Here is a 27,879-nt window from a genome sequence, read left to right as displayed (position 1 = left end):
CATTATTGAGAAGTCCGGTGCAGGGGCCTGCCTCATCTGAATCACTTCCTCGCTTTCTGAGGATGAGGCACCGCTGTCCAATGGCCAAGGCAGTGCCAGCTGAGTATCTCCCGGTGCCGCATGGAGAAGTGTGATGTTCTGGTACCAGCATATGGTACAGAGATCCTGAATGTTGGACGTGACAGGACCAGCTCTTGTCCTTGTATTTTTTATAAGGACTGGAAGAGTGGAGGTGAGGTCCCGGGGAAGTTCACCAAGATTCCAGTGACAGGCACTGTTCCGAGGTCCGGTACCAATGCTCCGATGTTCGGTGTCGGTCTTCCTGGGACTGGCAGTAGAAGGACAGCCTATCGCTGTCTTGACTGCACTGCCTGGTCTCCTATCAGGGGACCCACTGAGCACCAGCGAACGGTACCTGGGAGACAGGGACTGCTGAGCAGATCTGTTAAGCAGCTTTCTCATTGACATGGTGGCCGCCAGTGCTGGTGCTGAGTCTTGGTGCAGTGGTCTGCCATTCCTCAGTGTCAGTGGCACAGGCATTGCCAGGAGGTTTTTCATTGCTTGAAAGACTTCCGGAGTCAATGGCACCACAGCCTTTACCTCTACCTGGAGTCAGTGGGGGGCTGCTGCTGGGGTTAAAGCTCACAGCGGTGAGTGATCCTTTGGAGGTGGGGAGGTTGGCAGCCCAACATGGGTCCTTCTTGGTCCCTGTGAATGTGCCCTTCTGGGGGCAGCATCGGGGGGGTTCCCCTAGGAGTCCTTCCCGGACTTCCCTGCCAGGAGGTCGCCTAGTCCTTCGCCCCGGCCCTAGGCAGGGCGGGTGAGACAACAGTCTTTCGCCCCAGCCCTAGGTAGGGCGGGCGAGCCAGCCGTCAGCCTAGTGGCTGGCCCGTAGGCAGGACTGGCAAACAAGCAGCCTAATGCCCAGCCCGTAGGCAGGGCTGGCAAAACACGGACAATCTAGTCTCAGGGGAGGTAAGGAGGGTAAGGTTCTCCCGGGGTGGCTCGGGAAGGGGGGAGGCGGACGCAGGCCCACCCGTCTCCACTGCGTCCCAGCCCAGGGCCCTAGCAGTGGCAGAGGTGCCTGCCACTGCGTTGGCGGGGCTCCGGCCGCAACACGCCAACCGGGTTGCCCCGTTCTCAGCCCATTTAGGGCTGTCCCTGGGCTTCTTCCTCCCCGCACCCACAGGTACCTGATTCCTCCGGGTCGCCGGGGTGTGGTAGTCCCATCAGGCCCTCCTCATCTACCGGTGGCAGCTCCGGAAACTCCATGGGTTCCTCCTTGGAGGGGAGCTCCTCTAGGTCCTCCGGCCCGCAGGCTGCAGGTAGGGCTGGTAGGTTCTCTGGGTCCCAAGCTCTGTACTGCTCAGGGCTATCCTCCTCCTGTTTCCTGGCAGCGGGTAGCCTGGACGGGCCCTCCTCTGGCTCCCAGGCAGCGGGTGACTCAGGTGGGCTCCCCTCCTACTCCCAGGAAGCGGGTGGGTCAGGTAGGTTCTCTGCCAGTCCCCAGTCTGAGGTTAAAGCTGGCCGCTCCCCCTCGGCATGGGCCTTGGGCCTGGTTCTAGCATGGAGCCTCCAGGGAGAGGCATCCTTCTCCCTCGGCTGTCCCTGCCTGACTGAGCTCGCAGGCTGGGGTTTTAAAGGCCTGGCCCCACCTCCCTGCTTCCGATCAGGTGGGGTCTGTCCGGCTTCTAAAGGCCTGGCCCTGCCTCCCTGCTTCCGGCCAGGTGATCCCCTTCTGGGCTCTAGCAGCCAGGGTGGGTTTGGTTCTCCCTCTGGGTCCCTCTCAGAAGGGAACCACCCCTCCTGGCTACAGTCCCCCATATCTTTATTTGTTTTATCTGCTGTCGAGCGTCCTTGTTCGGTGCTTGGCTTCTTTGACCTCTTCTTCGGCACTGGGGATGGTGATCAGTGCCAACAAAGATGACAAAGAGGGTGCCAGAGGGGCACTCTGTGCAGTCTACCGTGTACAGGTCCGAGTCCAATCTACCCAGCTCAGACACCAGCCAGAGTGCCGACTCCATAAGGATGGCCTTAGGCCAAAAGTCCTGGTCCTTTTACGTCTGTGGGCGAAAACTCTTGCAGTTCTCACTGATGTGAGCTTCTCCAAGACCCTTCAGGCAACTTTGATGCAGGTTGCTCTGTGGAATAGGCTTCTTACATAAAGCACAGGGTTTGAAACCTGGGGAACGGGGTATGCCTCGGCCCTGGGGATCTAACTACTACAATACTACACTAACGACAATTAACAGTAACTATATGTGTATACAAGAAAAAGAATAAAGAACACTGAGTTCAAGAACAACCTGAGAAAGCAAGAGACGCTCCAGCGCTGTCACTGGCAGTAAGAAGGAACTGAGAGGCGGGGGGGAGGACAGGGACTGGCAGCACCTATATACAGGCGCACCACTGCAGGGGGCGTTGGAGCTGGCTACTACGGGTACTATTGAGGGGAAAAAATCTCTAGCATCAGTGCATGTGGCATGCACACACACACCCCTAATTTGGGATTGGACACGAGCAAGCACACAAAGAAGAACTGAGTTGTTTCATGTTTTCACTCAATGAAGAGATCTGAGTGGTCTGCAGGGGTTCACTGGCTGTGCCATTCAAAGGTTTAAGAAAACTCAACACAGATTCATGAATGACTACTTTCAATCATTTTCCTTATTTATTTTGTTAATTTTATCTGCTCCAAGTCCATCTTATCTTATTGTATTTGTATGGGCGCAGTAGTGGAAAGAGCTGAGAAGGCACAATATATTTTGCTCATCACACGTCTGAAATGGTCACTCAAACAAAGAATAGTCACTAAAAGTTCTGCTACATCAGACTCCTATCTGTTCAGCCAGCCTAGTACAGCTAGCACTGGAAAGGTCATCTGCAGGGCTTAGCAGAATCATAAACTGGTTTAATAGTTCTGTTTATTGGGAAAGGTTGCTCTTTTAACCTAATTTGAACTATTTCTTTCACTGTTTTAACGGTCAGCCCCTCACTGACAAAGTGAAATTGGTGCAGGTTACAGCCTGACCTAGGTTGCTGATGCAAGTGCTATTCATTCTAGTTAACACCTTCCCAGACACATGAGTATCTAGAGCTGGATGGAAATTCAGGTGGAAGGGTGAGGTCTACTGAATTCTGCTTGGACTATGACAGAGCACTGGTTGTTTGAGAGATTCCTGAAGCCTGATGTGACTAAGATGACAGGAACTCCTCTCCCATGAGGGAAAATTCTTTTTTAATAATTTGGAGGAAGAGGCAGGTCTTCAAGGTCATTGCTAAGTGATTCAAGGCAAAAAGCTGAGGGTTACCATTCAGGAGACTCCAGTTCATTTCCTAGTCTGTGTCCTCATAGGTCAATGCTCGGACATTGATACATTCAAATGTAAATCATAATACAGACTTAAAACACTCATTAATACCCCGTATTCCAAAATTTCAGGAGAATATGTTCAACTGCATTTACAGTGAGACCCAAACATTAACCCCAAATGATTAACCCCATTGGATATTCATGCATTAATTCTTCTGAAAGACAAACAAGTACAGCTATCAGAATGTAACCTTTCAATTGGGCAGATGCTACCCTGGAAGCATTATTTTATTCTTTTATAAATAAAAGAAACAACTGCAATAACTGTGATCCAGTTTCACTTTCAGTCTCATTTTATGGAGCTATGTATATGCAATATTGACTTTCAGAACATTAATCCAGTTCAGACCACTTGAAATACAGTATATGGTTTTCTGCAGACTGAAAAGGCAAAGCTTTTACAAGTTTTATGTTTTGTTTGACTGCCTCTGGCTGTGAAGACATTAGACAGTACAAATTGACTATGTCCATTAATTAAGGTGGAAAGAACTTGACTGAAATAAAGTAGAAAGAACAGTAAACATAAATCAGCTAATGGACAAAATTGGTTGCCAGTGTGATGGCAGCCTCTGTTTTGCCTGGGGTTATCAGTGACTAATTCACACTTGTGTTATACCCGTCAGGATCAAACAGTCAACTTCCTTCTGGGCATGTTTTGAGTTTACAATTTAAAGCCATCTTTCTTTTGCATCATGTATATTTTGTTTGAACTTTTTAACATTGTTTCAGTGAGTTTAATTCCTGTTTCAAAACAGGATTTATATAGCCTGGTTTTAACTTTTCAGTGAACCTCTTTTTAAACCATTCCCCTGGGTTTTCCTCATGGCTTTTTAAACCCATCTTATACCCTTGATGCTGTGCACAAAGCTTAAAACTTCTGGATGGCCACAAAGCTTACATCTGCGCTCTCTTCCTTGTGAATTTCTTTTCAATGATGAAGTGACTTGCTGGAAGGCTGACCCATCTCTTGAAATCAGAACATGAGAGCAGGCCAAATCACAGGAAAACACAAAGTACAACAGTCCCAGGAGTAGCAGGTTAACTGTCTCCTAAGGGAAGAAAAGCTAGTCTAGTTAATGCAGTCATCATTCCAAGGCTAGCTATAAATTGACTTCTTGAAACTTTCTGCTCGGGGGGCTCAGGATGAATATTTTAACACAGTGCCTCTGACATCAGATTATTCTTTACAGCTGGATGCTAAACATTTTCCTGCATATTAAACTTCAATATACTAACATTTTAAATGCCAGGCAATAATTTTAAAATTACATTTAAGTTGTGAAATGAACCCACAGGAGTAAATAATTTTGCAGTCATGCTGCAACAACGCTCTTAATTAAGATGTGATATAGAAAGGTACTGCAGCATAGTATATAAATTAGCAGTCCTCAGTCAGAAAGGAGTAGATACCACAAGACATTCCATACTTTGGATGAATACTTACAAATAGATTAGCATATTACAAGTGGTGCCTTATGTGCAGAGGAAAATATTATGCTTTATATATAATTGCTTAATTTCTAAAATACATTTTCATTGCAAAACTAACTTTGTCCAGTTGTTTGGGACACATTGAGGGCCCTATGCTAAAAAGCCTAAACATAACTGAAATGAAAGTGCTAAATCATAGATTTGCTTTTATAGATATCTTATGAAATAACTTTCAAGTTTAGTAGTTTGTCATGCGTCATTTCTTTTGAAGTATAATTAGAAAATAATATTTTCTTTCATTGCAATAACATAGCTTAGTCTTTCTTGACCTAAATACTCTAGAGCAATGTTAGAACTCTAGAACACTGTTAGGGTTCCAAGAGCAGCTGCTCTCCGCGCCGCCGAAAAAGGGAAGATGTCCCGGATTTTTCGGCGGAGGGTATTGAATGTAAGTGTAATTTAATTTATATTTAATTGAGAAACTGTTTGCATATAATTTGCTTATTTCGACTTTTTTTTGGCCCCATATGTAAAAATACTGTTAAGAGTTTGGGGGATTCCGCAATTATTTCTCGAGTTCAAAAGGGTTCCATGGCTAAATTTAATTGAGAAACACTGCTCTAGAGATTAGCAGGGCCAAGTATTCTCTGACTTAAAACAAACATCTTGCATTTACATTGTCTGTAAGCATCACCACATCATTCTTCCTAGACTGTCATGGCTATTCCAGTCCCAGTATAAATATGTGTAATTCTATAGATTTCCATCTCACCTCCGCTCATCTTGGCATTTGTTCCATCTAGAGAGAAGCAATGCTCACCACCTTTTGGGGCTGAGCCCACAGAGAAAATAAAGTTTATTCTAAATACAAACGCATAAAATTTTCAAAAGTGCCTAAATGACTTTAAATGTGTCGTAAGCCTAAATCTCATTTTCAAAAGCTTTAAAATCACTTAGATGTTTTTGAGCATTTTATGTGAATATCTTTGCTCATGAAAGCAAATCTTCAATTTGGAGATTAAGAACCCACCACAAACAAAAGCAGGAGGCCTCAAAATAGTAAGAGAGTGATTAAACTTACAGTTTTATAAGACCACAATCTTAAAAATAATATGCTGCAATTGGATGGCAGTCTCAGAAAACTTAATCTGGCTACAGTAAAGAATGCCCTAAATTTTAACTGGAAGATGGGATAAGGTGTGATAGGCTGAAATTTCCTGATTCTGCAAAACAAGAGAGCCTTCAAGTTCCCATTAACTTCATGAAGTCAAAGAATTACATCTTCAAAAAATATACACACACTGTACATTGTAGCAAAAATATTTCTCAATATGTGTATTTTATGTTCAATGCTTGAAGCTATACATGAAGTTTCAATTAAATTAAAATACATATTGTGGATCATTTAAAAAAGGTCAAAACTATGAAAAGCACAGAGGGTTAATGGACTTACTGCAGGATATGTATCAACCATTTCACCAATATGGATGTCTTCTTTTGCACACTGAAACCTTTTCTGCAACAATAAAAAGTCTTGCAGGCAGTGAACTGAAACACCAAGTTCATATCAGTAGAAATTTAACCTGCTAAAATATTAAGCTTGGAAATCCAAGGCTCGCAGTGGAAAAAGCCAACTCATTTTACATGTATATATTTGGTAGTGGGAGGGTTAAAGGCAAATTCTCAAAGCACTGGAAATGGATTTAGCCAGATCTGTCCCATTAACATTCATATCTCGCCTCACAAAGTACAACCAGAGTATCACAGGATGTTCGAGATTCAGAATACAACACTGAAATGCTGCAATCAGGTCAAGAGAGTTAATAAGAACAACTAAATGTTCACAGATCACATTACAAGACTTTTGTGTTTCTTGATTACACTGTGTGTTAAACCCCTAGAGGTCTAACTTACACTAATAACATTGAGGAAACTAAACTATCACAGTCACTCCACCTTCAGTTCACTTCTCGTGCTCAGGCATTTCAAGGGATTCCAACAATGCATGATCACATATCATCAATAGTACATCTCCAGGAGTAGAAGGGTGACTTGAGGATGAAGTTGTTTTCCCTCAGATATATCATGCATTAAACACATCTGACCCTTTTACCAACTCAGGCAGAATCATTCACAGCAAGAGACTTGTGCAATGTCCTACAAAGACAAGGACTTCTCCCTGCACAGACTGATAACTTGAATACTAACATCTGAAAAGTTCCATAGCCCCCTTGTTTCTTAGAAGGAAATGTTAGATGAATTCTCTATGTAAATGTCTGGTACACAAATACAGTAACATACCTTCATAGGGCCAAAATCCTATGCATGTTAAAGTCACTAGGAGTTTTGTCAATGACTTCATTAGGACTCAGACTGGGCCTACAGTAATATTTTCATGGAGTTTCTCATATTCAATCATTTTTCAACTTTTAACATTAATTTAAAAACCCTAAATTTCCATTGATATCAAATCTGGTATGTCAGTCCTTCAGACCCAGTGCATGCAATTATAGGGCTGTATAAACACTAGTTTCCCCATGGAACCCACAATAGGTTCTAACTCACAAATACATAGAGTGCCAACATTATTTAGGGAGTCATACAACCATGGTAAATATCTAAAAACTAGAGTTCTTTCCTATTGTAGGTATAAAGAAATTTGCTGTATCTCAGATTCTCCTCTGCAGTAACTTTTGGCAAAAACTGACTTAAAATGTTAGTCTATCACTGAGGCTGCTTAATTAAGCTGCAGCTGAGGAATGAAATCACCATTACAAGACACTGCCCCTTCTGCCGGTGTTGAAACACAGACAGCTAATCTAAACAGTTCTGGGGCCCATCCATAGTATAAATAAGGTGGTAATTTTGTAATACAGAGCCACAACTATGTTCCTTTACCAAGCTAAAGACCAGGTTGAACCAGTTATGGAACTGGAAAAGGGCTTTTCTACACTACAAAATGGAGTCAGATGGTCACAGGCTCTCCTGATACACCTGTATTTGTAGTGTAGATAGGGCCAAAGTGTTTTCAATATAAGCTTATATTTATGACATAGGTAGCCCCACATGTGTGTTAAATTGCACTTCAACTGCATTACCTGCTCTCCACCTACTAATTAGTGTGACCAGATAACAAGTGTGAAAAATCAGGAGCGGGGTGGACACCTATATAAATAAGGCAAAGCCCCAAATATTGGAACTGTCCCTATAAAATCGGGACATCTGGTCATCCTACCACTGATCTTCCAGAATTTATTACATTTCAAATATTTGTTTGTTTTGTTTTAACTCAATCTTTTAAAGAAATGTTGGTCTCCTCTCCCTGAATATCAACGTCTCATCCTTGCAATTACTGTGGCCAGAAGTGCAGCATGAGCATATTCATTCCTATATGCTGATAGATTTAAGGTCTGATGTTTCATGACACTGCATAGCTTGCAATTGGAGCCTTATACTCCTGGAAAGGAGAGGATTCCTAGAATTCCAAAAGAGAGAGAGAGAGCACTTGATGCTTGCCTTTAGTAGGTCCCAAAAATACCTAGCATTAAAGCTTTGCATCTAGAAAAGTTGTTTAAATTAATTAGTTCCATTTTTTTCTTCTGCCTCTGATATCTGTAGTGTTGGACTCCTGGGATCTAAAGAACATGGCCTTACAAGTGGAGGGATACAATAAATAATCCTTAAAAGTAATCTAACACATTTCTAAAATAGTTTCCCCTCCTTCCCCCATATAGTACACGGCCTATACAAATTACTTAATGGTGAGGTATGATATAAAAGCTTTATTGGCTTTTTTTATTACTATATTACTTATTTGTGGCTACCATTCCAAATTCATGCCTATGAAACTATTATATGATATTATGTATTTCATAATTCATAACATAAAATATGAATGTAACTATTGACTAAGATAGATAATGAAAGCAGGAGGGTTAAAATATGAAGAGGCCTTCAATTACTAAATACAAAGGTATTAAGAGTACTGTTGAAGCACATCACAAGTGAGGGTTTAATAAACTTGTTTTATTTACCTACTGGTTTTGATCATATACTAACCAGTGGGTGAAAAAGCAAACCGAGCCTAGTTTTACAGGGAATGTTATAAAGCCCAGAATTCCTTTATGGGTTGGAGCAGGAAATTTATTATTTTAAGTTTCTACAAAAAGATCAGCACTCCTGAGCCTTTTCCCCAGCAATGGAGTGATTCCACAGCTGAACACACATTTTATACTCATTCTAGCAGAAGGTTCAGCTGTTTCCCTCCATCTGAATGAACATCTGCTTGGTCTCCTTAGACTAGAAGGCAAAGATTAGATCCTGCTTGACAACACATCATATGCTAGATTTGAGTTCAACCTGCAAAGTTCAGCATCCTAATCAATACATAACCAACCTAAGTTGGTCACCTTTTGCCTAAACAACAAACAAAGTACCAAGAGTGACCTTTTGTGAGCTTTTGAAAAAAGTAAAGAAGTTGGTGGTGACAGAATCAAAAAATCTCTGAACAAGCATTGAATACAGTAATTTGCTCTGACATACTTTAGTTTGGAGAAGGGCTACAATTAACTCCTTGCCACTCTCATTTGGAAGAGGTAATCACTTCATATCAGGCTGGATGTCAGTGACTGAAGCACTTGTAGCAGAAACAGTGGGGAGGTTTTACAGCATGCACCCATCATTGTGTTACCTGTTTGTTGTTGTGTGTGTGTGTTTTTTCCTTTAAAAGAAGAACATTCTGAATGTGGTGTGAAGCAACACACAGACAGGAGAATGGCACTGTCTTGCTAGAATTAAGATAGTGGGGAGTGATCTTATTCCTTATAAGGCCAACAAGAGCAACAGAAGAAACTTCATGATTTAATATTTAGCTGTTATGTAACAATTTTTTGATCCTTCCATATGAAAGTGCTTTACAAAGCAGAATTAATCTCCATGTTACAGGTTAGAAACAAATATGGAAGACAATTGACTTGCTCATGCGAAGACATTGGTAGAGCTGGCAATAGAACCGTGGTCTCCTGCTACCCACTGGAGTCCCCTACCCATTGGACAATGATGCCCTATATTTGTAAGGAGTTAACTGGAGAGTAGTGGAGGGAAATATTTACTATGTCTCCTAACAGCACAGCTCCCTATCTGATTACACATTAGATGAAGCAAAATACAAATATTGAACTTTATCTTGGTGAAGCAAATGAAGCAGCCAGGGAAGCTACACTGCACAGGCCCCAGTTAGTTGACAGAACATGAGTCAGCCTCTTTATATCATGGCTCAGAGATTTTTGCACAGCTGAGCTAGCAGCATTTTTATCGTCTTTATTTAAAATGAATGAAGAAAATCATTTTAAAGAAGGAGGAAACCTAGGAACTTGGTAGAAATGGGCACCAATAAAATATGATGTATGAAACAGGGATAGGCTGAAGTTGCAAAGTTTGGATCTAGATTTCAAGCACCCCATAATTTGTGTTCCCATGAGCAGTTCAGTCTTAGTCTTGCTGTTTATGCAATATAGATCTAGATTTCCATTTCAAATACCCCTGAAGTTCATGGGTAGTTGGATCTGGGGTTCTGATTAGGGTCTTAAGAAAAAAATATGCACTATTGATCTCTACCAAGCCTTCACTAGGAAGTCCGTCATCCCCTGGTTTTGACACCCCTTTTTTTTAAAATGGTAACTTATTGCAAAAGTATTGCTAGGCAATTTTCTCAGCTAACAGAGTTTAACTATGTGACCAAACGTTTCTAGATTATTACTGTCATGTAGTCAGCTGACCATGGCTTCTTAGGACAAGACAGATTCAGGGAGACTGTGTGTAATGAGGCTAGGCAAGCACTCGCTAGATTAGTCTGGACTAGAAAGTCAAGGACAACTGGAGGATCTGTGTTTAAAACCTAATTAAGAACTCCCCTTTATATTCATTATATCCGAGTCTGTCTCCCCTCCTGCAAAATACTTGCATGCTGGAAGTCCAGGCAAGTTTACAGTACAGAAATACAATGTTTCAACGCACACTAAAAACAGGAAACAAGTAATTAAGGAGATCACTTACAGAAAAAGGAACAGTATGTATAGTTCGACTGACATAGTGCCATAATATTCTTTCCAAGGGAACGTAAAAAAGCCCACACAGACTCCTTACCTACAAGCAAAAACAACTAGAGTCCTGTAGGACCGTAAAGACTAACAAATTTTTGCAGGCATAAGCTTTCGTGGGCTGCAACCCACTTTGTCAGATGCATGAAGTGGAAACCACAGATAGGAGGTATACATATACATCCGAGGGTAAGAAACATAACAATGAGGAGGGCAAGTGCTAACAAGGTCAATTCAGTTAGGGTAGATGAGACCTATTCACCTGCACATCTACTAATGTAATATATGCCATCATGTGCCAGCAATGCCCCTCTGCCATGTACATTGACCAAACCGGACTGTCACTACACAAAAGAATAAATGGACACAAATCAGATATAAAAAATAGTAACATCCATAAGCCAGTAGGAGAATACTTCAGTAATTGTCACTGTTCACACATTCCCACTTTCTAATCAACGGTTGTGAATAGGCCTCATCTACCCTAACTGAATTGACTTTGTTACCACTTGCCCTTCCCATTGTTATGTTTCTTACCCTCGGATGTATATATACACCTTCTATCTGTGGTTTCCACCTCATGCATCTGACGAAGTGGGTTGCAGCCCACGAAAGCTTATGACCGCAGAAATTTGTTAGTCTTTACGGTGCTACGAGACTCTCGTTTTTGCTGTATACAGACTAATACCGCTACCCCTCTGGAACTTACCTACAACCCACATTCTGCTTTCAGTTACATTAGCATAAACCTGAAGTAACTCCCAGAGCTTAGATATTTTAGAACGAGGCTGGGCAAAGACCTGAAGAATAAATAGCTTGGTATTCACTCATGCTTTGGCAGGGAAATGGACTAGATAACTTACCAGCTCTATCTATTTAGATAATATCTATTATAAGTTTTTCTTAGCTCTCATTATTGTATTATATAGGCACTTCCCAAGCACATTACATTTGCAAGATGAGATCCTTAGTGGATTTCAAGGAGTTTCTTGTTATTCTACCTTTCCTGAATCAGGAGTCTCTGCTTGGCTTTTTAAAATAATCATAATGCCAGATACAGTGGAAATGCTGCACCTTTTCATGTCTTATTAGAAAAGAGGTTTCTCTTTTGTTCAAACCTTTTAAAGTTTCTCACCATTTATTATATTTAACTTTGGCATCTGTGAGCCAAAAGCAATCATCCATCTGCAGACAAAACAATTGTTGATAGCCGTGAGAGTTTTGCTTGAGCAGGGATGAGTAAGGACAGCAGGATTTGGTCCTGTGTCTTTAGACCTGTAAAGGATTTTGGGACACAGATGAAGTGAAAGATGCCATGGAAACTAATCCCGCAGTTTGTGGAGCCCTACTGACTTCCATGGGACTCCAACAAAAGAAGAATGGTCCAATGTTCAGGGTGGTAACCAGGAGTCAAGAAAGTCGATTCCCTTCCCCTTTCACTACACATCCTCTCTCATCTTTGTTTAGTCACTGAGGGCCAGATTTTTCAAAAGGTATCTAGGTACATTAAGATGTAGATAGGTGGCAAGTGGGATTTTCAAAACATCTGTCTGTATCTTTAGGTGCCTAAATACCTTTAAAAATCTGGTCCTTGGGTTACTGAGATTCAGTGGCCCATTTGTAAAATTGGTGTAAATACCATCCACTTACATAGCACTTTTCATTCACAGATCTTAAAGTACTTTGCAAACGAGGTCACTGTCACATCCATTTTACAAATGGAGAAACAGAGGCACAGGGAGGGTTAATGACTTGTCTAAACTGACTCAGCTGCCTAGTGGCAGACCCAGAAATTGAACTCAAGCTTTCTGACCTGCATCCAGTGTCCCATCCACTAGATCATACTTCCTCCTCTTACCTCAACTAAATAGCTTTTCCCTAATTCAGGGGTGTTGTGAGGACAAATGAATTAACAGTTGTGAGGTGCTCAGATACTTTAGTGATAGGGTTATATAAGTACCCAAGATGGATAGGACTCTATGCATGAACACACTGCTTTGCTTGCATAGCTAATTACAGGTTTGGGACCCCAAATTCTATTGTACTAGATTGCCGAGGACTTTACCTTTACTAGGGATTCAATTAAACCAGGGGTGGGGAACCTCCGGCCCGCGAAAGAATTTGATCTGGCCCGCGGGCGGGCGGGAAGTGCACGCCGCTGAAACCCTGCCGCCGAAACCCTGCCGCCGTCTGCCCATTTTCGGCGGCAGGTGGAGTCCGGAGGCGGTTACTGCCCCACGGAACCCTGCGGACACTGCAAAACCGCGCCGCCGAAAACGCGGAAACGGCGGCGGCATTTCGGCGGCGGGCACCGCCCCACACGTAACTGTGCCGCCGCCGAATCCCCCCCCTGCCACCGAATCCCCGCCCGCCGCCAGGGCTACCATCAGGCCCTTGGCAACAAAAAGGTTCACCATCAGGCCCTTGGCAACAAAAAGGTTCCCCACCCCTGAATTAAACCATCTTATTTACAAGCAATGCTTGTTATATAAATAAATATTGACTGCTCTAATCATCTTCCAAAATAGTCATACCCAATCAGAACAGTTTTATACTTAGCAGTAGAGATTTATGAGATCAGGAAAGTAGTCACAGATCCTGGTGATGAAAGTGCAACAGGCAGAGGGGAACACAATATTCTTTTCAACTTACAGTAATATGGATAACTACTTCAGGGCAGGATATATTTTTTCCAGATCTTTCCCATCTCTTAATAAATGTGATTTGTTTGACTCTCTCCATGATCAGGCATATTGAACCAAACTCACTGTCAGTAACTATTTTTTACATATCCATATTTCAATTCCAAAATGATTTGGTTTGTTAAAAATGGTATAATTTGTAAGAGAAGCTTTGAATACCATCAGAAAATGGCAATAAATTTGATTGTATAAACACAGATAATGTAAATAACTATTTAATAATCTATATTGCAGAAAATAAATGCATCCAAAATCTGTATTAATTTTTTAATGTGTTGTGGGGGAAAATGAAAAATAAACAGGAAAGAACTTTAAAGTAGTGAACTAAAAACAACCTGTTTAATTCAGATTTGTACGGGAGTAATTTAAGCCCACAGCCCAGTACCCATTTTTTATTTCCTGTAAACGCTACTTCTCTGTAAGCATAACTTTGAAGCTCAGATTTGTTCCTAGTTATGCTTAGAGACAACATTATTAAAAAGCAGTGTATACATATTGGACTTCCACTCACCTAGAAGTAAGAGTGCAGCAGCTGTGTGCTGAGTGGAGAAGCCCACCTTTATTTTTTTAAACAGAGCATCACAGGACTAAATATTTCCTTGCTTACTACTATTAATGGAGAAGGCATTGTGAAGAGATCTTATTTTTTTTGTGCAGGCCAATGGTTGTCAACCTTTCCAGATTACTGTACCCCTTTCAGGAGTCTAATTTGTCTTGCGTACCCATTTCACCTCACTTAAAAACTATTTGCTTACAAAATCAGACAAAGACACAAAAGCGACACAGCGCACTATTACTGAAAAATTGCTTACTTTCTCATTTTGTCTAAGAATTTTTAGTTAGGACCGACTTTGCTGGTGCTTTTTATGTAGCCTGTTGTAAAACTAGGCAAAATATTTAGATGAGTTGATGTACCCCCTGAAAGATGTCTGCGTACCCCCAGGCGCACGATGGTTGAGAACCGCTGCTGTAGAGCACCAGAAATAAATTGCCACATGACTGCACGGAGTAATGTCCTCCCTAATATCCTCATTGGAATACTCACCTACATGCAGAAATACTAAGCCAAATTCTGTTCTTTGTTACGCTGGTGCATGGCCTCAAAACATCATTCTAGAATCTTGTGTTAGTGAAACTCACTGCCTTTTTTCCTACAAGAAGATTTAAGCACAAATAGATCTAAGCATTCTGGAGTGAATAATTTGTTTATCCTTGGTTATGAGAGTTTTGCAGGAGCTCATGGTGTTATTTAAAATGTGAAAGTATATATAAATCGGGATGATCTGACAGCTTCTCAAGCTAAAATGAAAGTTCCATAAATATTCAGGTGTTGTCATTGGCTTAGTATGAAAGGCTTAAGGTGATTGATGCCCTTTGAATTATTTTTTACTATAAAACGAGTTAAGGAAATTCCCTCATTCTCTGGGGCTAAATAAATCGATTTATTGTAGGGGTTAACAAATAGCATTCCCAGCATGTACAATCTCTACATTCATTCTTGGCATCTGTCATAAACACAATACAGTGACATCTTGCTAATTTAGTGAAATGACCCTGCTCAGCTAGCAGTGGCATTCTCCAAGAGGGGAAGAGCACATTAGCCATAACTAGCTATTTATAGGATAGCTGATATCTAGCCCTATCTAGATACTTATAGCATCATGGTAGTATCTAAGCACTATACAGACATGAATTTATTTAGCTGCAACATCTTTATGATATAGTGAAGTATTCTCCCCATTTTACAAATAAGGTGCTGAGGCCTAGAACCACTAAAGGCCCAGATCCTCAAGAGTATTTAGGCGCACCATTCCAATTGACTTCAATAGGAGATTGGCACCAAAATACCTTTGAGGATCTGGGCTTAAGTGACTTACTCAAGGTCACTAAGGAAGTCCATGTCAGAGCTGGGAGTGGAATCCAGGTCTCCTAAGTCCCAGGTCAATTTCTTTAAGCAAAAGCCATATTTCCTCCAGTGTGTGGCTATTTAGATTATTTGAGACAACACAGCTGGGAGGGCTGACCACAGTGTTGTGTTTTGTTTTTTAGAAAACCAGCCATCAACATTTGTTAAATTTCAGTAATCAAAATTTGAACCTGAAGGTTCCAAAGAGGCTTCTCTACGCTACTAATTTAATTTTCAGTTGCCAAAACAGATTGAGACATTCAGGCATTGTTTTTAAATACATATTTCTTAAGTATCAATTCACCATAGGCTCTTGATTATAAACTGACCCCATTCCAAGAATTACAGCCAGCCTGTAATGGAGCAAGTACATCTTGAGCTGCATGAAGTTACAAAGCTGCTGTCTCTTTCATCAGTTAAGGTATGTCTTTTGCTGTGGATTAAGCAGATCTCAGCTTGTGTGAAAGAATCTGTAGTATAGGAAGTGAGGAAGTCTAGGAACAACAGACTAGGGGGTATTTTCCACCTTTGTAGCTAAAGTTTTTCAGTCAGTTTCTATTACTCAGATTTCTTCTTTCATTCTTCATAACATTACAATGGAGATGGGATGGGTCATCATGACCCTCACATCTCTGCATGAAGGGATCCCACCTCACATAATCTCCTCCCTCCTGAGTTGAAGGGGGACTCAACTGTCCCTGCAGCAATGCCTCCCCTAGCCCCAGAACCCACGAGTAGTGAAGCACTGGAATGGGTTACCTAGGAAGGTGGTGGAATCTCCATCTTGAGAGGTTTTTAAGATGTGGCTTGACAAATCCCTGGCTGGGATGATTTAGCTGAGGTTAATCCTGCTTTGAGCAGGGGGTTGGACTAGCTGACCTCCTGAGGTCCCTTCCAACTCTAACATTCTATGATTCTCTTTGCTGGTTCAGGTATCAAGGCAAAGAAAGAGGGGCTGGATATGGCAGACTCGGGGAGGAGTGGATGGGACAGAAGGGACAGACATTGAATCTGCTGACAACAAGTGGAGTTTACAAGGTAAAAATGATAGCCCAGATTTATAATTTTTTTAGTGACCCTCTACACTGGGGAGCCCCCTGTAAGAGTGGTATCTGGGAAAGCTGAGGCCAGAGGAGTATCTGATAGCATCTCTCTAATGGAGCCACATGGCCTGGTTAACAAACACCAGAAACCAGAGATGCTAGAGAGTCCCATCACACAAGGCTCAAGCATCCCATTTATCGCAGGGGGATCAGTGGTTTGGGAGCAACTATTTGGGGTCACTATGTATTTGTTTTAATAAGGATCTTGCTGATGCAGGAGGTTGGAAATGATGTAAGTTTGCTTGAGAGACAATGTAGATAGTTCCACTCACTGCCACAGCCTTCCCAGCATTAGAGCTTGGTGTTGCAGAAACTCTTCCATTCCAGTGCCCCTTTTTGTCAGCCAGTCAGTTTTTTCAATGGCCTCTTCTAAGTGACTTAGCCTTTTAGCCCGATTCTGAAATTCCCTCCCCTTCTGGAGTAATCAAACAAGACATCCAGCCAACTTGCTTCTGCCCCTCTTGGACCCAACAGCTTTCCCACTGCCTCCCCTCCCTGGGGGCTCCAGCAGCTTCTGCCAGGGGCCTCCCTATTCCTTATAGGCCCTATCTCAGAGATTCCCACAGAAGCCTAAGCTGCTACCTGTAATTCCTATCCCAGCTTCCCTCTGACTGTGCTCTCTTAAACCATTTTTATTGAGTGGCTCAGGAGTTCACCATACTAACACCTGACCCCGTTGATCCTGTCCCATTCCCGCAGGCTGAGATGCAGAGCTGGAGTTGATGGGACAGGACTAGGCTAGCCATGCTGTTACAAAGAAATAGCAACTGAGTAACACCTCTCAAGATTCATCCTTTTAAAAATTAAAATATTCAAATGACTGAATTGCACTCAAGTCACATGCCTGTGCAACAATCTGATGAGTCTAGACAGTAAGCATCAAGTCTATGAGCTTGACCCTATTTATGCGGTTGTAGATCAGGAATCATTCCACTGAAGTTAATGGAATTATACTAGTCTAAATGTAGCAGAAATGAGAGGAAAGAAACATCAGGCTCAATTAGTGGGAGGGAGTTATAGAGCTAAACCTGAGTGCAGCATAATTTGGTCAAAATAGTTTATCGTTTCAAGAGTGTCATAATTAGACATCTTAGAAACATTTAGACTAATTGCCCTAAACTTCATTAACATTTGGAGAATGACACGTCACCAACTTCAGAGCACACATTCATTACACTCTATGACCATTCTAAGAATATTTAGAATTTGGAGTATCAATGCACTAATTTTATTGTGTAATTTGTTCCTATTTGTTTTTCATTCATATATCTTTCAGTGAAAGTTAACCTGAATTAAAGCTTCATTTCAGATGCATCTGATCTTTAAAAAATCATGGATCCAGAACAAAAAAATGCAGCTGGTTTCTCACTGACTGGGTTATACTAAAACCTTGGATTCAAATGCCCTAGAAACTTCAGGTGTTTGAAATCCAGATTCAGACCTACATTTTGCAGTTTGAGCTTATGTCCAAAATAGTATGCCAGAGGTAGAAGCAGAAAAAAAAACCTATGTTTATGTTTATATCAAGTATACACTTGGTATAAGTGAAATTCTTCTTCAATTCTTTCTTTGCTTAATGGCAAAACATCATTTGAAACAACTTTGAAAACTATCTTTCTGGAACAACAGACTTATAGCACGGGGATTTCTTCAACCAATCAGTGCCGTATATGATGGTTGACAGCCGTTGTGATCACACACAACATTAAACTGACAAGCGCTATCAAAAATAATCAGAATCTAAGAACTTCAGACAGATGACAACATTTGCAATTTGGCAGCATAACACAGCCCAAGGCAGAAGACTGAAATAATTACAGTATTGAGTTCCAGAGGGGTAGCCATGTTAGTCTGTTTTTAGCAAAACAGCAAGAGTTCTTTGGCACCGTGGGTTTCTGCCCATGACAGCTTATGCCCAAATAAATTTGTTAGTCTTTAAGATGCCACAGGACTGTTGCTGAATTACAGTATTGTTGCTTATCTTGCTTTTTTGACCCTCTTTCTTTAAAGACAATTATGTTTTCTCTTTAGGTTCATGGGTTTCTTTTTAACTGTTCACTTACTGGATCTTGAACTGTTCAGTAGACATCAGCAGTTTAATCATCATCTGCACTTTCAGGTCTAGTATGTAGCTTAGCTTCTTGAGTCAATTGTCCCATCCATTGCACAAGCTGTGCTTGTGTGTGTCTGAGACATTCTGTCATTTTGTCCCTGCAGATAATTTGTCAGTTTTGCCTCTTTTGTGAAATATACCAATTGTCACACAGTCCATCCCTAGGGGTTCTCTGGTTCCTCTTGCGTCTCCTTGTCAAGCTTTATCAGTAACAGAGAACTGAGTTTACCAGACAGTCAGTGGGGGAAGAGTGTCTAAACGTTCCATCATGATACAAGTCCCTGGACATTAAGCCTACTTAAATACAGAGCTAAACAAGTCCAGAGAAGTTGGGTTCAGCAGCTCTGGTTGGTGAATCTGAACCTGACTTTGTGTCTACTTGATGCAAGTGCCATGGGAATGGAGTCCTAGGGTACAGCTTTCTGACTATAAAGCTCTGGCCCTGGATAGGTTATGCTGACAAAGAGCCCAGCAGACGGACCAACAGGAGGCAGCTTATAATTCCCTTACCTTGGTGCTCTCAGGGCCAGTTTCGTCCTCAGCATAAATTGTAGCCCAGAGTTCTGCGTTAACTTGCACTACAGATGCCATAACTCCAGAGGTCCTTGTTGTAGCTAGAGTGCAGGAATGCCCTGGTATAATCTATTCCTGTCAAGGAGGCCTCCTGAATTGGGAACATTCCCTGCATGACCCTTGTGGCTGATATGTAGTCCCGGTGTTCGATTTCCAAAATTTCAGTGCTGTTTCTCCTCAGACACATTCCTTGTGGCAAATCATGAACTGCAGCTCACAGAGCTTGAACACCATCCTCCACTCAAAGTGCACAAGTTCTGAAAGTTTCTTTGTTCCATGTGTTTTTGAAATGGGCTGACTTGACTTTGTTTTGATAATGTATGCTTTTGTTTTTGAAAGCTTTTAGTTTTGAAAAAAGTGACTAAGTTGACAATGCAAAGGCAAACAAAAACCCATCCGTCAACACAGCTAATGTTCTGTTTACAGTTTTCATCATTAATATTGGGAAAATGGAATATGTTGAAAAGTCATATTGATGGTGGAAATTTCCATAAAAAGCTATTTTTCAATGAAGTATTCTAATGCAAGGAGTTTTTGCCAGCTGTAACAGCAGGTGCTGTGGACAGTCACGCTTTCCTAGGAATAGTAACGCTCCCAGGGAACCCTATTCAAGAAGTTACCACAAGCTTAGAAATACTCCAAAACCTATTGCTAATCCACGCCCAAATACCCAGCCTGATCCTGTAAACAGTGGCATGCTTAGACTAGAAAGTGCTGGAGTGATGACAAAATGTTGTTTCACAAGGTCATACAAAGATGTTAAAGACATGTTGCTTCCAATGGAGCTTTACCTTGTGTTATTTACAATATACTAATTTGAAAAAAAAGAGTGTTCATTTTACATTCTGGACACCTTTATCAATCTTTTAAAATATATAACTAAATAAAAAGGTTTCCTCAATTATTCCCAAAACACCGGATGCTAGTAGCAGCAAAAATTTAAACTAAATCTCTGTGTTGCATTCTCTCTGCTATCACGTTGACCACTTACTTGCAATCCTCATTGCTGTTAAGCAAGTTGAGTAATCTTTTGTCATCAGCAAGTCTTCCTTGTTATTCACTCCATATCCTAGTGGCCCTCAGAACTGCAGATTGAAATCATCTCCTCCCTCCAGTGACAATTTTTACTTTTCCCTTTCTTAATGAAAAAAGATTTAAGCAAAATAGGATATTATTTTATTCTAAGGCACTATTTACTCTTTAGGTATATTTAATAAATAGCAAAAAACAAGATTACTTACCAGTAACTGATGTTCTTCGAGATGTGTTGCTCATGTCCATTCCACTATAGGTGTGTGCGCATGCCGCTGTACATGGTTACCCGGAACTTTTTCCACCTTAGCAGATCCCGTAGGGCTGGCTCCGGCGCTCCCTGGAGCCCCGCGCACATGCTGTGGTATATGAGGCGCTGCTGGTCCTACGCCCCCCTCAGTCCCTTCTTCCTGCCAACTCCAGCAGCAAGGACGAGGGGTGGGTTGGGGAATGGACATGAGCAACACATCTCTAAGAACAGCAGTTACTGGTAAGTAACCTTGTTTTCTTCGAGTGCTTGCTCATGTCCATTCCACTATAGGTAACTAACAAGCAATACCTTTGGAGGTGAGTCGGAGTTACCGGTGAGCTCCCCTCAGCACCTCTCTGCCAAATCCTGCGTCCTCTCTAGCCTGCTAGACGATGGCATAGAGGGACGTGAAGCTATGCACCAATGACCAGGTGGCGGCTTTCCAGAGGTCCTGCACGGGAACTTTCTACAGGAAGGCTGTAGATGAGGCTTGAGCTCTGGTTGGGTTTCCGGAAGCGGCAGCTTCGACTGCTCATAGCAGAATTTTATGCATGACGTAATCCACGCAGAGATGCGCTGGGTGGAGACAGGTGAGCCTTTCATCCAGTCGGCCACTGCGACGAAGAGCTACGTCAATTTCCGGAATGGTTTTGTATGCTTGCTGTAGAAGGCCAGGGCTCATCACACGTCCAGCGAATGCCATCTTCTCTCCTCCTCCGAACTGAGAGGTTTTTGGGGGACAGAAAAATATCTTGGTTACAATGAAATTGGGAAACCACCTTGGGTAGGAAGGCCAGATGTAGCCTCAACTAGACCTTGTCCTTATAGAATACTGTATAAGGGGTCTCCAAAGTCAAAGGCCCTAACTCAGAGACCCTCCTGGTTGAGGTAATGGCCACCAGGAAGGCTACGTTCCATGAAAGCAGGAGCTGGCGGCATGAATCCATGGGTTCGAAGGGGGCCCTGTGAGTCTCGAGAGGACCAGGTTGAGATCCCATGGAGGCACTGGGTCACAGAGCTGCAGATAAAGACTCCCCAGCCCCTTGAGGAACCTGACCAACATGGGATGGGAGATCAGCAATCTCCCCTCTAGCAGCTGATGGAAGGCTGAAATGGCCGCCAGGTGAACCTTCAATGAGGCCAATGCCAGAACCTGGAACTTTAGCTGAAGCAGGTACTCCAGGATCGCCTGTATAGGCAAAAGACTGGGCGGAATACCCCGGGACTCAGCCCAACAGGTAAACCGCCTCCACTTAGCCTGATACATGGCCTGTGTAGGTTTCCTGCTGCCAAGCAGGACTTGCTGGACCTGCACCTAGCAGGTTCTCTCCCCCTCCGTCAGCCACAGAGCCTCCAGGCCGTGAGGTGCAGGGAGTCCAGGTCTGGGCGCAAGAGGTGACCGTGGTCCTAGGATAGAAGGTCGTGCTGCCTCGGAAGCTCCGGGGGTGGGGCAATCAAACCAGGCCCCTGAACCAGTGTTGTCTCGGCCCGGCAGGAGCGATGAGTAGAAGGTTTGCCCTGTCCTTTATTTTCAGCAGGACCTTGGGTAGGAGCAGAATGGGCAGGAATGCAAACATGAGGGCCCCCGTTCAGTCTATGAGGAATGCTTCGGAAATCAACCCAGTCTCTCGACCCCGGAACGAGCAGAACCTCGGACACTTTGTGTTCCAGGCCGACGCGAATAGGTCCAGTTGGGGAATGCCCCACTTCTGTAAGATCATGGGTGCAACGACCAGTTGTGGTGGGATAAAAACAACCTCCTGAGGCGATCCGCCTCGTTGTTCCTCACTCCCAGGAACTGAGATGCAGTCAAGTGGAAATCGTGCCTCATGGCAAAGTCCCACAGATGGATAGCTTCCTCAGAGGGCTGAGGAGTGCGCTCCCCCTGCCTGTTTATGTAAAACATGGCTGTGATGTTGTCCGTCAGCAGCTGCACCACTCTGCCTGTCAGGAAACGGAAGAACACCTTGCACGCTAGGCGAATGGCCCTCAGCTCCTTCACATTGATGTGCAGGAGCCTCTCCTCCCCTGACCAGAGCCCCTTAGTGCCTAGGTTGGCACTGATGTGGGCTCCCCATCCAATGTCGGACGTGTTGGAAATTAGGGTGACCAACGGGACCAGTTCCCTGAATGGAACACCCTTCATCACTGCCCTGGGAGTCCGCTACCAGTTTAGGGAGGCTAAGAAGGGCGAGGGAAACTGACCACCCAGTCCAATGGGTGTCTGCTTGGCATATATACCGAGGCCAACCATGCCTGAAGCGGTCGGAGCCTCAGGCGAGCTAGTCTCATTACAGATGTGCAGGCTGCCATGTGGTCTAACAGCTGTAGGCAGCACCTGGCTGTGGTCATAGGGCATCAGTGCAGCTGGAAGATGAGAGAGACCATCGCTTCGAAATGCAGCTGAGGAAGGAAGACTCTGGCCTGGGAAGTGTCCAGGGTGGCCCCAATGAATTCTATATGTTGCACTGTGGTTAGTGTGGACTTCTGCTCGTTTTTGAGTAGTCCCAGCCTGCTGCACATGGAGCAAGTGAGGGTCACGCTTTCCTGCACTTGGGACCTGGAACTGCCCCGATCAGCCAATCGTCCAGGTAAGGGAAGATTTGCACACCCTTTCGACTCACGTGGGCTGCCACTACCGCCATGCACTTGGTGAACACCCTTGGAGTCCAAGATAGGCCAGAGGGCAGGGCTGTAAACTGGTAGTAGGAGCCAGCCACTGTGCAAACAGAGAAAAACACCTGGGCGGGGGAAGATAGACACATGAAAGTATGCAGCCTTGAGGTCGAGGGCAGCATATCAGTCTCCTGGATCCAGGGAAGGGATTATGGAGGTTAGGGAGACCATGCGAAACATGAGTCGTTTGACATATTTGTTTAGACAACGCAGGTCTAATGTGGGTCTCAGACCCCCCTTCGCCTTGGGGATGAGGAAGTACCTTGAATAGAACCCCTTCCCCCTTGAGGGACCATTTCCACTGCTCCTATGTTGAGGATTGTGTCCATCTCCTGAAAGAGGATTTGCTCATGAGAGGGGTCCCTGAAGAGGGACGGAGGGGGAGGATTTTTTTTTTGGGGGGGGGTAGATTTAACTGTAGGGCATAGCCCCCTGAGACTATCCCATGGACACAACGGTCCAAAGTGATCTTTGCCCATTTGGGATAGAAGGACCTTAACCTGTTCAGGAAGGGGCGGAGCAGATCCAGGAGAGCAGTCAGGGTGCCACCCTTGGGTGCACCATTGAAATGGTCTCCTCTGGTTGCCCAACCTCCTGAGGGGGCCCTGTTGGGTTGCTGAAGATGAGCTGGAGTGGGGTCTGATTTCTCCTTCTAAACCCCCTATTCCTATCGGGTTGAAAAGGCCTGGGTGAAGGTCTTGGTGGCTGCTGCACCTGGTGCCATCACTGACTCCTGGAAAACTGGGGCATGTACAGGCCCAGGGAGCGAAGCGTAGCCCTGGAGTCCTTCAGACCATGCAACTTTGCATCGGTCTGGTCGGAGAATAGGGCCGACCCATCAAAGGGGAGGTCCTCAATAGACTGCTGCACCTCCTGGGACAGGCCTGAAGATTGCAGCCACGAGCACCTTCTCATACAGATGGCGGGGGCTATGGCCCTGCCCACCAAGTCAGCAGTGTCACAGGACATCTGGAGTGCTGCCTTAGCTACCGTGGTTCTTTCTTCCATGATGGTACTAAAGTCTGCAGCCTGGTCCTGGGGCAGGGCCTCAGAAAACCACCTGAGGGAGTCCCACAGGTTGAAATTGTATCTACCCAGGAGGGTCTGATGGTTGGCAATCCTGAACTGCAGGCCTGCCGTGGAATAAACCTCTCCCCCAAACAAGTCCAGCTTCTTATGGTCTTTGTTCTTGGGAGTCGACCCTGGCTGACCTTGCTTGTCTCGCTGGTTAGCTGCATCTACCACCAGGGTTCCCGGGTCGGGGTGAGGGAAAAAACACTCAAACCCTTCAGCCAGGACATTTTTTTTTCCTTGGCTACCTTTGACGTAGGGGCAATCGAGGAAGGGGTTTGCCACAGGGCCTTTACAATCTTAAGGACCCTTTCGTGGACTGGGAGGGCCACTCTTGCTGGGGCAGCCACTGCCAACACATTAAAAAGACTATCTTCAGCCTCTTCTAACTCCTTCACCTCCAGCCCCAAGTTGGAGGCCACCTTCTTGAGCAGCTCCTGGTGCGCCCTGAAATCCTCCAGTAGCACCGAGTGGTCCCAGGAGACTGCATCGTTCAGTGAAGAGGATAAGGACTGCAGAGGCATGTCCTGAGGGTCCACCCCCTCATGGCGAAGGGTTGCACCCATTGAGGGTTCCTCCATGGGGTCCAACTCCTCGTCTGAGGAGTGTTATCTATGGGTCTTCTCCTGTGCCGGAGGCATGTCATCGGGGGTGCAGTCCATAATGGATGGGGGCCCCGGCCCCACCTGGATACCCCATGGGGTCCAATACGGCCATTGTTGCAGCCAGGACTGACAGCGCCACAGGCCGTGACGATGTGTGGGGGCGTCGGCTCTCCTGATGACCATCCCCCCTGGGAGACCCCGAATCAGTGGACCAGCGGTGCCATGTACATCCTCAATCCCATGAGTCCTTCCATGCTGAGGACCACGCTCTCAACACCTCTGACCTGGAGGACGATAAGGACTGCCTCCGTCACCATGGACAGTGCCAACAAATGGAGGTGCGCTCCAAAGAGCTAGAGGTACCGGAGCATTTTCTCAGTACTGATGATTTCCCCTGCCGCTTGCCTTGCGGCCCTGCAGACACTTCAGTGACCGAGGTCGGCACCGCTCCGAACTCCTCGCTGCCGAGCCGGACTCCAGCGACCGGGTTCCGCGTCATGGACTGCACGGTGCCGGATCTTCCGATGGTGACCGGGTTCTCCGCCGTCTAGATACAGGTGAACTCTTCAGTGCCAAGGATCTGGAGCGGGAGCTGTCCGAGCACCGCCTGGCAGACCTCGACCGGTGCCACCTCCTGGCATGCGCTGCCTCCGGTGCCGGGGATCGATGTTGGTGGTGAAAGGGAGACTCCACGTCCTCTGCCGGAGAGCAGGTCGGCTCGACGATGCCGACCTGGAGTGACTGCTGGGGGAGCGGCTCTGCTCTAACCTTGGAGGCCATCCGGCAGGAGATCTTCCTCCCCATACCCATACCAGGGATCTCCACCACCATTCAGGGGGACCCAATGCAGGCTTCCCCGTGACACTGGCCCCTTCTCCTTCAGAGGAGGGGGGCGGAGGTGGTGTAGGCAAGGCCAACAAGGTTCTTGCCGCCTGAAAAGCCTCCAGTGTCGACAGGGGCACTCTCCCATTCCCAGGAGTCAGGGGAGGCTCCCTTACCGGAGATGACTCAACGGACCGGGTCCGGTGCATCTCCGTACTCGACCCTGCTCATATGGTGCAGGGGAGTGTCCACGCTCCGCACACTGCTTCTTCCTCTTCAGTGCCGGCAATGTTATGCGGTGCCAAGTCAAAGCCGGTGCCAGTGATGCACTCTGTACTGAGGTCACGCTCCTTGCTGAGGTGGAGCAGGCCGGCTCGGACGCAGGGCAGAACGCTGCCTCCATCAGCAGGGCTTTTAACCGGATCTCTCGGTCCTTTTGAGTCCTTGGTTTAAAAGCCCTGCAGATCTTACATTTCTCTTTTCTGTGTGCTTCCTCCAAGCACTTAAGGCAGCAGTCATGGGGGTTGCTAAGCAGGAAGGCCTTCCCGCAGGAGGCACATGACTTAAATCCCTGCGACCCGGGCATAGCCTGGCTGCTCGAAGTCCCCCTCAGGGACTTGCCTTATCTCTAACTACTCTTAATAACACTTTAACTAAAACTAACTTAGAATAACAAACAAGTCCAAACAAAGGGAATAGTACTTGCTGCGAGCAAGGCTAGTTCCAGCAACCGTCACATGCGCAAAGAAGGAACTGAGGGGGCAGAGGGCCAGCAGCGCCTCATACCATGGCATGTGCACGGGGCTCCAAGGAGCACCGGAGCCGGCCCTACAGGATCTGCTAAGGTGAAAAAAGTTCCGGGTAACCATGCACGGAAGTGTGCACACACCTATAGTGGAATGGACATGAGCAAGCACTCGAAGAAGTGAAGAAATTATTCCACTGTAATTTTGCCCATAATCTCTTTTCTATAAATGTTTTAAGCACAGTTAATCAAATCTTTTGAATTTTAGAAAACAGATGAAATTTAATCATAGTGCATGTCAACACTGATAATGAATAAGCTTTTACTATTTCAAGAGATGATTACTTGTGGGACAAACACTCATAATATTTGTCTGCAAGTGTTTGGAAATACCTAAGAATTAAGAATATAGCCATTTAAATTTTATAGATGTTTTATACAGGATGTGGTACAAATTCTGTGATTGATTTAATGTCATTCTGTAATTTTATTTTTACTTTTTTTTTTTTTTTTTATTTTTTTAAGATCATAATATAATACAACGTACAAAATGCTAAAATATCAAGAATGTGTCAGTGCAGCTGTCAGCTGACTAGATACATTAAGGCAGTGGTTCCCAACCTGTGTCCTGCTGCCTAAGAACCCAGGCAGAGTGAGTTGCTGTGGGGCTACAAGACCAGTGTAAACTGATTGCTGCAGCCAAGGGGACAGGAGATCAACGCTTCCCTCCCCCTTGCTGTTACAGGGGGAATGGCAAAGTGCTCCGCCTGGGTCCATAGGCGCTGGGGTTCCTGCTGGAATCAGAGGGAGGGGAGCATTGATCTCTGATCCCATTGGCCGCAGAAGGGAGCCACTGCCTAGGGACCCAGGTAGAGGGAGCACACGGGGCTAAAGGACACATGCAGTTTCCTTACTGCAACCAGGGGGACGGGAGATCAGCAAGGAGGCAGCCTCCTCCCTGAACTTCCCTCACCCAACTGCAGCCAGATGGAAGAAGGGGAGCTGCTGGTGGAGCAGCCAGGACCCACCATGCTTGAGGAGGGGCAGGACTCAAAAATCAGTGCCTTCCGGTTTGTCACCCACCATGACTTAGCTGCCAGGCCATGTGCTTCACTGTGTAGTGACAGTCACTCATCTACATTCGTGCTTTGTTCATGAGCGTGACATACTGTGCATAAGTTGGTGTAAATCAGTGAATGTAAAAATGATCATAGTAGCATCAAAATGTTTACTTTAAATATGTAGTGATTTGCAGTCCTTAATAGTGTATAGGTCAATACATATTTTATGAGTTGATAGACGGGTGGCCCTTCAGGGTTATAAAAATGATGTTTGTGGTTGAACTACGCTATTCATCTCACGATCCCCAAATACTTTTA

General features: G+C 44.7%; 1 protein-coding gene across 3 annotated transcripts in view; it reads right to left on the bottom strand.

Annotated features, from left to right (window-relative positions):
• Positions 1-27,879, bottom strand: part of ARHGAP24 (Rho GTPase activating protein 24) — a 463,741-nt gene that overhangs the window by 409,987 nt on the left and 25,875 nt on the right. The window contains exon 1 of one of the 3 annotated variants that reach the window (XM_067557112.1): positions 4,272-4,422. The exons of the other annotated variants lie outside the window; for them this stretch is intronic. The gene's annotated coding sequence lies outside the window, so the exon portion shown is untranslated. Of the gene's footprint in view, positions 1-4,271; positions 4,423-27,879 lie in introns of those variants that run through there. 3 annotated transcript variants of the gene reach the window in all.

The sequence above is a fragment of the Emydura macquarii genome, unplaced genomic scaffold (genome assembly GCF_026122565.2).
Source record: "Emydura macquarii macquarii isolate MOO-44397 ecotype Brisbane River unplaced genomic scaffold, CSIRO-AGI_Emac_v2 contig_1790, whole genome shotgun sequence".
Classification (NCBI taxonomy): Eukaryota; Metazoa; Chordata; order Testudines; family Chelidae; genus Emydura; species Emydura macquarii.
This window is presented reverse-complemented; position numbering and strand designations above follow the sequence as displayed.